Source organism: Leptodactylus fuscus, chromosome 5 (assembly GCF_031893055.1).
Source record: "Leptodactylus fuscus isolate aLepFus1 chromosome 5, aLepFus1.hap2, whole genome shotgun sequence".
Lineage (NCBI taxonomy): Eukaryota > Metazoa > Chordata > Amphibia > Anura > Leptodactylidae > Leptodactylus > Leptodactylus fuscus.
Window position 1 is genome coordinate 156,992,060 of NC_134269.1, and position 13,550 is coordinate 157,005,609.

Consider the following 13,550-nt stretch of genomic DNA (forward strand, 5'->3'; position numbering starts at 1 on the left):
TCACCCAGTGAAGTTAACTGGTGAACGTGTGTTGCTCCCTGTTCGCACTAGAGCCAATGTTAGGATTGGGTCCCACAGGTTGTCATCATAGCGCACAGCGCTACCTGCGAGTCAGTCTCTAACCATCCAGCTGTCACCCTACTGAGCATGCTCAGACTTTTAGAGCTGCTCACAAGCTAAGTGCAATTTCTCCCCTATTGAGCATGAGCGGTGAAGTCATCACCACCGACCCTATTGGGTGGGGACTTCCCTTTAAATAGTGTGAGCCAACGCCCGCTGGGGGCTCACACTTTGTCTAAAATTTCCTCAAAGTCCACGGAGTGAATGACAGTAGTCAGGGATAGGCTCCAGTATTCAGGCAGGTTGTCAGACTAGGCCTCTGTGTGGCATTTCTCTGCTTCAATCTGGGTGCTGTTAGGACCTGTAAGCCCTGAACTGTCAGCTCTACACCAGGGCTAGGAGCAGTAGACGCCGTTCCAGCTTGTGGAGCTGCAGCAGGCATGGTCTCTGAGATAGCCTATGTGTACTGTTTGATGTCATGTATGGCTCCCAGCTGTGTGCGGGAGCATGGGTGTGTGATGTCTCCAAGCTGTGCACCAGAGCATGGAAACCCCCCTGGGGACTCCAAGCTGTGTGCAGGAGAATGTTCCGTGGTGGCCCCTAGCTGTCGCAGTGTTCTGCAGTAGTTCACATTGAGTTAGGCTGCAGTGTTCTGCAGTAGTTCACATTGATTTTCACGCTGCAGAGTCTTCGCAGTAGTTCACATTGAGTTCAGACATACAGCTGCCCATCATTGGGCCTGTGGATCTCGCTGTAGTGTTAAAAATTTTTTTTATATATATATATATATATATATATATATATATATATATATATATATATACACAGAACTGTAACAGCCGCACAGACATACTGCTGCTCTGCTTAGGCAGACGGCCGCCCTCCTGGGGCTTGTGGACCTTGACTGCAGCCACTACCGCATTCAAGAGGTTCTGTCAATTTATAATTTATATATATATAGACAGAACTGTAAAAATGTTCCACAGACTTTGCATATAGCAGCTGGTAAATGTTAGTTATAGGAAACCCTGGTTAGGAATCTCACTATTACTCGCTTATGTTGCCTTAAGGTTGCCATGCCAATAAATGAAGCTATCATTGCTCTGAAAAACTGACCCAATCAGCAGCTGAGGAGGGCTACTTAAAGTCTGTTTAGAACTTCCCATGTGCCTGCTATTAGTTATTTGTACTAGTTAAGCTCCAGAAGTCTGTTCTTCCCTTTTTGCTTGCTGTTATATTGACTTTGGCTTATTTACCTGATACTCTGATACCTGAACTTTCAGATTGATCTCAAACTGGATATATTTACTCTTTTTATCTGCTCACCTGGTTTGGACTGCATTGTGAGTATTGTTGTGGATTATGATTTTGATTTTAGATTGTAGAAGCATTTCTTTCTAACATTAAGTCTTTGGGTTGATAACCTTGACCATATATCCTGCAAAGACCATCTGCCCTTGCAGCAGGCTTTGGTGAAGTCCTTTGAGCAAATTTAGACTTTGTCTCTCAGTGTTTTGTAGGATTTAGGAATCTTGTTTTATTGCTATCCGATATCAGCCAGTTTCTGTATTTCTCTAAATTCCTTAACAACTCCTTTTAAGTATATGGCTGGTTTATTAGCTATCATTAAAATGTATCTTGGGAAAAGTCTACACAAAAGTTATCGCTGTGCAATAGAAAGCAATGAAGAGTGACCATCTCCAGCAGCTACGGTACCAATAATGATTCACAGTGAAGATGAGAACTACTGGTTACTATGGAAATCCTGCCAAGTGTGGCTGGTTACAGAGTGTTGCTATCCCATGCTGAATTTGGGCAGAGCTGAATACATCATATGGAAAGCCGCAAACACAAAATTAACTTGCAACCTGTTAGCTGCTAACTAGCAAAATGGCATGACCAAAAATATATAGCCAATGGGACAATGCTTAGATACAGGGCTCCCTCGTCTCTCTATTGTTTTAGTTCAGCAGCATATAATAATAAAGGTGTACATTTACAACACTCTTCCTTTCTTTTTTTCAATTGGAAATTGACAAAGATGGATCACTTAGTGTATAGGCATGGGGACTTCTGACTACTAGCTATTCCTACACAACTAAATGCGTCTCAAAAAAATTCTGATTGAATTTGTTTCATAGCATTGAATTGGAACATGGCATAAAGAAATAGTCTGCAGCAGGCAGGCTATTATTATGGGACATTTAGAATAGTAATTGTAGGATCAAAGCTAATCTTATATTTTCCGTTGCACGTTTACAACCATAAATAAATAAACCTAGGATGAATATTTATTGTGAAACTCACATTACTAACTTGAAATATATTTCCTCTTTATTGCAAAACTTTAAGAGTCTGGGGCATGCTGTGCATACTAATTGTGTATTGCTCTGTATTCTACTGAATCAATTGAGTCAAGGATACTAAAAATTCATTGTGTTGTGCTCATTATTATTTATTCTATTAAGTGTTTTAGTAGATGAAGTATGGTGGGGTGGAGGCTGACAAATAGATCCCTAACTAGTTTGCGATTAGTCGTTCCATTACTACCTAGTTACCATATAAGACCGGGAATTATTTTTGAATTATTTATTTATATGTCTTTACTTTCCATGTAGTTCAATGTGGCTCATCTATTTATACTCTGGCACTGTTCTCTGTCTGCTTTGCATGGCACAGGAGGAGTGTCACTCCTGATTACCTGCTACAGGACTCTTGTCATTCTGTACTGGCACTGTTGGAGTTAACTTTTGTGTGCTTGTGTTTGACAGCCTATCTGCCAATCAAGCCTGGGGCAGGTTCTGGACTTCCTTAAACTGACCATCACTTCACACATGGCTGCTGACTATTGTGTCTCTGACCTTGATAAGCATTTATCCTTGCACTTATAGTGTATTTACTGACCTCTGCTCTTTGGTTTTGACTACTCTTTGGGATTGCAATTTGGTACTGTTGGTCTCTCTGGTTTGACTTACTGACTCCTCTTCTGTGGTTTTTTTTCTTTTATCTTTCTTGTTCTGGGTATCACTTACTTTGTAGGAAGGGAGTGTCACACAGCTGTCCTCTACTGCCTAGGGTAGTTGAGGCAAATAGGTTGGGACAGGGGCTGGTCAAGTTTAGGACTCACTGTCTGTCTTCCCCTCCTACTTTTCAGCAGCAGCTAGTTGGGAATTGTTTGTAACAATATGGAGGCAGTTTATCTACTCTTGTAAGAGTAACTGTGATTATTGCATCAGTATCAGCTATTAGATTTAAGTCTCATGGAATATGTTTATATACCATTGTACTCAGGATTGTTTTTGTCATGTGTCTTCTTTTCTGTGTCTAATATTTTTATATTCTATGATAGATGAAATAAAGATGTATGAATATTCTTTCATTTATTCTGTATATTTGCTTCTTCTATTAGAAATAGAACAGAAGAATCCTGCTTCAACCAGTTGTCTTACAGCCAAATGAAAGGGAAACACGAGGAAACATGACTGAACTCCTAAAACATACAGAAAAGCTTCTTTTTTTTTCTTACAATATGAGAAAAAAATAGAAAATGTTTTACTTTTAGTGATTTTTTTGTTTACTTTTCCTTTAAATGGTCACTTTTCAGACAACTTAGCAATGTACATTCATTTAAGATGTAGCTGTTCTCTACCTGAAACACATCTCCCACTAGATGTCTCCACTAGATGTATTTCACTCCATGTTGCTAGCCGTAAACACCATGCAGGACTTTTTCAACAAGCCTAATGCTATGATGCGAGGTTTTGCCAAACCAGTAAATCTATTTCAAAAGGAACAGAATCCCAGCTGTGGACAGTGCTGTTTCGATCTGGTTGGATCTCATCAGCACAGTGTAGGGAAAACTGATTTGCCCTAGAGGGCAGCAAGCAGAGGCATTGCTTTCCTAATTACATCCTTGGAAAGATCTAGAGCACTATTCATCCTGAGCTACCCAGTTTATTAACAGAATACTAGTACTATTATAACAGCTGGGCCAGTTGGAAGAAAGGAGAACGAGAGACATGTTTCTTTTCATAACAGTGATGATTTATATGCTATGCAGGGCATGTAAAAAGCTGAGTGACAATTCCTGTTGCCACCGTAATGGTTACCATTAGTGTTTGTCACCTTTGGAAATCCAGCATCTGTCAAAGCAGCATTTCTCTGAAATGACTGAATAAAATATCAGAGAACACAAAACCTGGCTATATACATTGCTGATTTTTCTACTAAAGACAAGTGTTCAGAAAGTAAGCATGCTAAATGACTTGCACAATGTATCTAATACACTTTCAGGAAAATTAGCTTTTTAATTTCACAATATGTCTTCATCTCCATGCAAAGATATTTTCATGTGGATATTTTCAAAATCAGGCAGATTAACAAGAAATCCACACTAATCTACAGGAGGGAATTTTCCCCAGGCAATGGTAATGGCTGGATAACTCGTTTCATGAATTAAATTACATAATTTGAATGAAATAATAAATAAATATTTCAGTGACATATTGGGAGGCAGGTCTAATAAAATACATTAATAATAAATGAACAGAAGCATTGCCATAGAATATTAAAAGGAAATCTGGTGCATAATGTTGTCAGAGAACAAGTTAGAGAGCCATTTTGATTAAAGGATATGTCCGCTTACATATTTCTGTTTAGATTTGTATCTTCCTCTTGATAGAATAGCATATTTACAAGCAGTTTTGTTCTACTCCACTACAGATGAAAATGGAATATCAAAGCTTAAACTTTTACGGTAAATTGTTCTGTCAGGAAAGACACAAATTCCCTTCAAGTTTCAGGGCCCTTTCATACTAACCATTTTTCTGTCTATGTACTGCTTGTACATGAAAAAAAACGGACAGCAAATGGACCCAGTGTCGTGAATGGAGACATTCATTGGTTGTTTTCGCCCTATGAATGTCTCCCTCTCTGTGGCATACATTCATTTTTTTTTCTTTTCTCTACTTGTCTCAGCCATGCAGATCTATGAGGCAAAAAAAAAAAACTAAAAAAACTTCATTATCCATATAATGTCGGTATTTCATCTGTTTTTTTACAGATTCATTGCTAAGTGATGCTGAAAAATAAAGAAAAAAGCTTCTGCTTTGTTGTTTTGTTTTTTTGTGGATACAAAAAAATGGATGAGACATGGCTGGCACAATGATGGCACATGGATTGGACATAGATCAAACACAGAAATACACGAGGATGTACAACATCCATTTTTTATAGCCTTCCAAATGGACCATTTGCATGAAAGCGGTCTTACCCAAAGAGGTTTTTGCATAGTTAAAATTTATGAACATACCATAGTCTATGGACCACAAGTCTCTATTGAAATAAAAGGGAGACAGAAAAAATCAAGTCAACTGAATGTTTGCTTATTTAGACTTCCACTCTCACCTCCTAAGATTTACTGAATCTACCCTGAATAAAAAGATTTTTCACACTGAATACAGTATGAAAAATCATTTTGGGGACAGATGACCCCTTTAACACAACCCATCTTCAAATATATCCAACTTTAAATATTTGGTAAATGGTAGCATACAAAGAAGCTTGAGAAAAATTCTTACACAGCAAGTTGCCTATTGTTTCTTCTGTGTTAGGCCTGGTTCACATCTGCGTTCCATATTCCATTCAGGCAGTCCACTTGGGGACCCCCCTGAACAGAATACCGAATGCATTAAAAAGTGGTGCGCAATGAAAGCACACGGACCCTATAGACTATAATGGGGTCCATGTGGTGTCCGCACAAGTCATGCGGAGAGAAAAGTACTTCAAGAACTACTTTCCTCTCCGCATGATTCGTGCAGACACTGCATGGAAAACACACGGACCCCATTATAGTCTATGGGGTGCATCTGGTTTCTTTGCTAACCGCTTTTTAATGCGTTCAGTATTCCATTTGGGGGTCCCCAAGCGGACTCCCTGAATAGAATACCAAACTCAGATGTGAACCAGGCCTTAGATGAAAAGTTTGCTATGAAAGAGACTTTTTAGTCTGTTTGCAGTGGACCATTACCAGGATGATAAAGTAAAGCACTACTGAAATGGGCCAGCTGTGATATGACCTATGGCAAAGTATAAATGGTCAATATAAGGAAACCGCTTCGTAAAAAGGAGACAAAGGGAAGAAATGCAGTATAGGAAAGTACTGTAATGTAATCGGATGTGGAAAAAGTTTTGCATGCTTTGTGCACTTATTGGAATATGTTGAATGATCACTTGTATTATAATCTGACAGTAAAATAGAACCTGTGTATAAGCTTAAAACCAAATTCAGACTACAGTTGGGAGTTGTTATAATAATTTTCACAGACATAATAATGAATAGAATGGGAAAATATTTTTTCTGTAGCTCAGTTTAATTTTCTTGGGAATAGTCTTGTCAGAAGGAAGAATGAATGTAGTCAAACTAACGCAGTAAGACTTGACTGACAATATCTACTGAGTTATGAGTGTATAATACTCCATGTCATATTCAGTATATTCCAATTACCATCAAATAACTCAGAAGCATATGAACAGTAGAAAACTTGCTGTAATAGTCTCGTCATCATTAATATTTTTCCAGCATATGTATATTTTAATGATCTTCTAGCATTAAAGCATATTGCAATGGTGACAGCTCTTTGGCTGTATATACTGGCTGACAATCTAAGAGAAAAATGCAGATTACCTTAATGTATTTATTTGACTCCCATCTTTCTGTGATTATTGAAAGGCTAGATATGTCATTTTTTACAATATATAAATGGTACAAAAATATATAAAATGTACAATTGTACAGATAAGGTACAATAGTGGAATGGAATGTTGTACGGTTGGGGAAGAGGAGTACAACAGTAATGTAAAGAACAAAAACATAAGATGATAAATAGTAAAAAATAATAGACAGTCCAGGATAATTGCTTTATAGGCACAAAAAAGTCTATAGCGGGCCATAGGAACTGGTGCACTGTATATTATTATCACCAGTTCTACATGCTCCTGTATTATTCTACCAGTAAATCTAATGTCTCAATTGGTTTTCAGCCATATAACAGAATCCAACAGCAAAGCCCTCTATGTCCCCCAGAGGCTATAGGCATATGACACCTACAGTACATATAGGATTTGATAAAGATTAGAGATGAGCGAACACTAAAATGTTCGAGGTTCGAAATTCGATTCGAACAGCCGCTCAATGTTCGTGTGTTCGAACGGGTTTCGAACCCCATTATAGTCTATGGGGAACAGATACTCGTTAAGGGGGAAACCCAAATCCGTGTCTGGAAGGTCACCAAGTCCACTATGACACCCCAGGAAATGATGCCAACACCTCTGGAATGACACTGGGACAGCAGGGGAAGCATGTCTGGGGGCATCTAACACACCAAAGACCCTCTATTACCCCAACATCACTGCCTAACAACTACACACTTTCCACATTCAAAAAAACCTCTATCAAAGTGGGAAAATACCTGGAAACCTTCTTTACTCCCCAAATGGATGGACACAAACCCCAATTTAAGCTCAACAAACAGTAACAACCACCCCTTTAAATCACGTTCCCCATGACAACCACAAATGGAATAGGCAATGGGAATTCCAAAAGCCCTCACCCTTAACTGTCATTTTGAGTGTGTGTGTGTGATGTGGTAAGACCTTCCAAAATTCACTTTTCTAGCCCTTAACATGAGCCCTTCCAAACAAAGTTACAGGACCTTAAGCTGAGCTACCAGCAGAGATTGAGGCCCTTGGCATGAGTAGAGCCTTGCACCAGCAGTGTTTTTGGCACTTAGGGTGAGTTGAGCCTTGTACCAGCGTGTGTCCCTTAACATCAGGCGGTCCCTAAGTTCTGCGCTTTGCACAAAAGTTCCACATTAACTAGGCTGAATGGTACAAAGATTAGTAGGCCCGAGAACCAGGAACAGGTCTTGCAATGGCTGTCGGATAACGCTTAAAGCACATTGTCCACCAGCCAGGCAGCCTCTACCTCCTCTTACCCAACAGTCTTGTCCTCCTTCCACCCAAAATTCCCAATCTTCCTAGAACAATAACCCCAACTGTCCCTGCTCCCCAGAGCTGTTCTCCCTTCCTTTGACTGTACCGCAACCTGCCCCTCCATTTCGCGATTCCACGGACCTAACAGACGAGTATCTGTGTCCAGATGCTCAAACACTAGAGTCTCCTCCATTCCATCTCCGGTCGATTTCGGTCGATGACCAGCAACCCACCCTCATCGACGACGATGAGACGCAGTTGCTGCCAGGGCAGCCAGTTGACATGCGCATTGTGCAGGAGGAGGAGGCGAGACAGGAGTTGGAAGAGGAGGTGGTGGACGACGAGGACACCGACCCCACCTGGACAAGGCAGATGTCAAGCTGGGAAAGTAGTGTGGATGTTGAGGCAGGTGCAGCACCAAAAAGGGTAGCTAGAGGCAGAGACATGTCCAGAGGCAGAGGTCAGCTGCTTTGCCGAAGCCAGGCCAGACCCGGAATGTCCGAAGATGTTCCCTTTTGTACCCAGCCCAGAAAAACTCCCCCATCGAGGGCACGTTTCTTGAAGGTGTAGAGTTTTTTCAAGGAATGCGCCGAGGACAGATATAGTGTCGTCTACACAATTTGCCTCTCGAAATCGAGTAGGGGCCCTGAGAAGAGCAACCTGTCCACCACTTCAATGCACCGTCATTTGGAATCCAAGCAATGGAATCAGTGGCAGGCAGCAACGGCAGGACAAACGTCGCCCGCCGTTCATGCCACTGCCTCTGCTCACAGTGCTGGCGATGCACTCCAGAGGACGAGCCAGGACATCACTTCATCTGCCTCCGCCACTTTGTCGACTTCTCCCTCATCCTCCCCTGTTTCTGTCTTATCTCCTTCTCCTGCACCATCAAAGGCACCATCAGGCGCTTCTTTACAACAACCCACCATCTCTCAGACATTGGAGCGCCGGCAGAAATACACCGCTAACCACCCACCCACGCAAGCCTAGAACGCCAACATCGCTAAACTGCTGGCCCAGGAGAGGTTGGCGTTCCGGCTTGTTGAAACTCCCGCCTTCCCGGACCTGATGGCAACTGTGGCACCTCACTATGCCGTCCCTAGCCGTCTCAACTTCTCCCGGTGTGGCGTCCCCGCCTTGCACCAGCACGTGTCACTCAACATCAGGTGGGCCCTTAGTTCCGCGCTTTGCTGCAAGGTCCACTTGACCACCGACACATGGACAAGCGCCTGTGGTCAGGGATGCTGCAGTGCTTATCTTTAATGACAGGCAGGGTGAATGTGGTGGAATCTGTTCCCCGGGTGCAAACTGGGGTGGCCTATCTCCTCTCCCAGGCCAAAATTCATGGCAGGAGTAGACTGAAACCCTACGACGCTGCAACCTCCACCACAGCTACTAGCGGCAAACGCTAAAACACTGGTGTGGGGAGACGTCAGCAGGCGGTGCTGAAGCTCATCAGCTTGGGGGACAGACAGCACAGTGCCTCCGAGGTCAGGGATGCCATCCTGGCTGAGATGGCATTTTTTTTTCCCTGCTACACCTGGGGCCTGGCATTTTTACGCCTGTGATAATGGCTGGAACCTGGTAGCGGCTCTGGAGCTTGCCAGCCTCCAACACGTTCCATGTTTGGCCCACGTCTAACCTAGTGGTGCAAAGTTTTTTAAAAACATACCCAAATGTACCGAAGCTACTGTTGAAAATGCGGCGCTTGTGCGCCCACTTTTGCAAGTGCACAGGAGTCGCTGCTAGCCTAAAAACACTCTAGCAAGGCCTACATCTGTCCAAACACAGGCTGTTGTCCGTCATTCACACACGCTGAAACCCTACAATACCATATCTTGAGCAGGGTGTGTGAGCTGCACAGACCTTTGATGGAGTTCCATCTACAAAACCCAAGGGTTCCTCAAAGTCAGCTCCCAAAGTTTCTGCACCATGAGTTTCCAGGGGTGGCAGAGTTATGGCTAGAGGCAGAGATAGGGGTGATGTTTAGGGGCAAAAGCAGTGTGGATGTGGAGGCAAGCTAAGCAGGAAAAACTGGGGGTACAAGCTAAGGCATGGACTGGGGTGATGTCTAGGGGCAAAAGCAGTGTGGATGTGGAGGCAAGCTAAGCAGGAAAAACTGGGGGTACAAGCTAAGGCATGGACTGGGGTGATGTCTAGGGGCAAAAGCAGTGTGGATGTGGAGGCAAGCTAAGCAGGAAAAACTGGGGGTACAAGCTAAGGCATGGACTGGGGTGATGTCTAGGGGCAAAAGCAGTGTGGATGTGGAGGCAAGCTAAGCAGGAAAAACTGGGGGTACAAGCTAAGGCATGGACTGGGGTGATGTCTAGGGGCAAAAGCAGTGTGGATGTGGAGGCAAGCAAAGCAGGGAAAATGGTGGCTAGAGGCAAAGGGATGTCCATAGGCAGCAAGGGCAAAGATGCAAAACTCTCCCGTTTCAAGAATTTTCCTGACTTGTCTCCCCACAAAACATTCCTGGGAGGAGGGCTGAAACACCACCCTCCTCCTCCTCCGCTGTTAGATTGACCCCAGCTACGAGCTGAAAACGCTGCAACACTGGTGTGGGGAGACGTCAGCAGGCTGGGCTGAAGCTCATCAGCTTGGGAGACGGACAGCACACTTCCTCTGAGGTCAGGGATGCCATCCTGGATGAGATGGCAATTTGTTTATCCCCGCTGCCCCTGGGGCCAGGCTTTTTTGTCTTGTTGGAGGGCTCTGGAGCTTGCCAGCCTCCAACACGTTCCATGCCTGGCCCACGTGTTCAATGTAGTGGTGCAATGATTTTTAAAAACATACCCCAAATTAGCTGAGCTAAGGGTGAAAGTGCGGCACTTGGACACCCACTTTCCCAAGTCTACAGTACCTGGAGCTAGCCGCAATACACTGCAGCAAGGCCTACATCTGCCTGAAGCACCTACTGTTGTGCGAGGTCACCACACGCTCTAACCCTAGATACCGTATGTTCAGCAGGGTGTGTGAGCAGCAGAGACCTTTGATGGAGTACCAGCTACAAAACCCAAGGGTTCCTCAGAGTCAGCTCCCTCACTTTCTGCACCATGAGTTTCCATGGGTGGCAGACTTATGGCTAGAGGCACAGGCATGGATAGGGGTGATGTGTAGGGGCAAAAGCAGTGTGGATGTGGAGGCAAGCTAAGCAGCAAAAACTGGGGGTACAAGCAGCCGGTGGCATCATCACTGACAAGCACAGCTGTCTGTCAGCTGACAGGCTGACTTTCACCAAAATGAACAGACAATGGATAGACTCATCATATACATGTCAGTTACATGACAAATTTAGTGCAATTTGCAAGTCCAAGATGGTTTGGAGCTCTGCGGAGAGGAATCTCACCACCTCTTGCGGGTGCCATCATTTGGAAGGCAAGCCCTGGGCTCAGTGGGTGAGAGCAAGCGCAGGATAATCGTCGTTTGGCCTGGCGGCCACTGCCTCTCCCACTGTTGACAGGGCTGGCGCTGCAGTCCAGACCAGCAGCCAGGACACCTCCACATCTGCCTCTGACACTTTGGGGAGTTCACCCTTATCCTCACCTTTTCCTGCCATTTCTCCTTTTGCCCACGCCATCATGCGCCTCTTCCCAGCAACTCCCCATCTCCCAAGCCTTTCATTTCATGCTAAAGTACAGCGCAACCCACCCACATGCCCAAGGCTTCAACGGCCTCATCTCAAGAAATCTGGCCCAGGACATGTTGGAATCCCGGCTGGGGGACACTCTGCCCTTTTTGGGCAGAGTGTCTACTGCGCCACCGCACTGTGCCGTCCACACCAGCACTTTCCCCCAAACATGAGGCGGTCCCTAAATTCAGCGCTTAGCCCTAAAGTTCCATGTGACCAGTTACGAATGGACAAGTGCATGCGGACAGGGACGCTACCTTTCAATTTGGGCACAGTGGTTGAATGTAGTTGAGGCGTGGACCGGGTCGCAAAATGTGGTGGCCTGACTTGTCTCCCCACACAACATTCCTGGGAGGAGGGCTGAAACACCACCCTCCTCCGCTGTTAAATTGACCCCAGCTACGAGCTGGAAACGCTGCAACACTGGTGTGGGGAGACGTCAGCGGGCCGTGCTGAAGCTCATCAGCTTGGGGGCCAGACAGCACACTGCCTACAAAGTGAGTCATGCCATCCTCGATGAGACGGCAATGTGGTTTTTGCCACTGCACCTGGGCCCAGGCATGTTGTCATGTGTGATAATGGCCGTAACCTGGGATTGGCTCTGTAGCTTGGCAGCCTGCAACATATTCCATGTCTGGGCCACGTTTTTAACTCATTGCTGCTAATCTTTTGAAAAAGGTACCCCAATGTTCCTGAGCTACTGGTGAAAGTGTGGCGCTTGTGCGGATAGTTTTTAAAGTCTATAGTTGCCGCTGCTAGCCTCTATGCACTCCTACAACGCCTGTACCTGCTGGAACAACGGCTGTTGTGCGACGTCTCCACACTGCTGGCACTAAACATATCATGTGTTGAGCAGAGTGTGTGAGCAGCACAGACCTTTGATGTAGTTCCAACTCCAAAACCCTCGTGTTCGTCAAAGTCAACTCCCTCAGTTGCTCAACCATGAGTGGCCATGGGTGGCAGACTTATGTGAAATCCCATCCCATCCATTGCACTGGACACGAAACATTAGCATGCGCTCAGCACAACTTCGGATATGGCAGCTGCGTTAAGCAGGGTGCAGGGTACAACACAGACCAGGCCCGAGCACCAGGAACAGGTGTTAGAAATACTGCAGCATCTGCCATTTCCTTCCAATTTTGGGGTTTTGGACCCGCCACCGACTTGTCTGGACCTAAGTGGGGATCATGAGACACAGTTGCCATCAAGGCAAGCTGTGGTCATGTGCGGTTTGGAAGAGGAGTTGGTGGATGACGAGGCCACCGACCCCACATGGACAGGGGTGGTCTAGGGGCTAAAGCAGTGTAGATGTAGAGGGAAGCTAAATCAACAAAAAACCTGGGTAGAAGCAAAGGCATAAACTGGGGTGATGTTTAGGGGCTAAAGCAGTGTAGATGTGGAGGGAAGCTAATTCAACAAAAAAAAAGGGTAGAAGCAAAGGCATAAACTGGGGTGATGTTTAGGGGCTAAAGCAGTGTAGATGTGGAGGGAAGCTAATTCAACAAAAAAAACAGGGTAGAAACAAAGGCATAAACTGGGGTGATGTTTAGGGGTGAAAGCAGTGTAGATGTGGAGGGAAGCTAAGCAGCAAAAACAGTGGGTAGAAGCAAAGGCATGCAAAACTCTACCCTGTTGGAAGACTTATTCCTAGGTCTGGAACACGTTAATGGCCCCCCTGGACAAATTACTGCCACTCAGGGGCCTAGTGTCACCAGGAGGGACAAGTATAGGCGCATGTTGTGGGAATACCTGGCCGACACCAGCTCTGTCCTCTCCGATCCCTCTGTGCTCTACAGCCTACACTTATTTTCTCATCTTTTTTTCTGAACTGCACATCTCTTGCCTGCTTCCTTTGGGATCTTAGAAA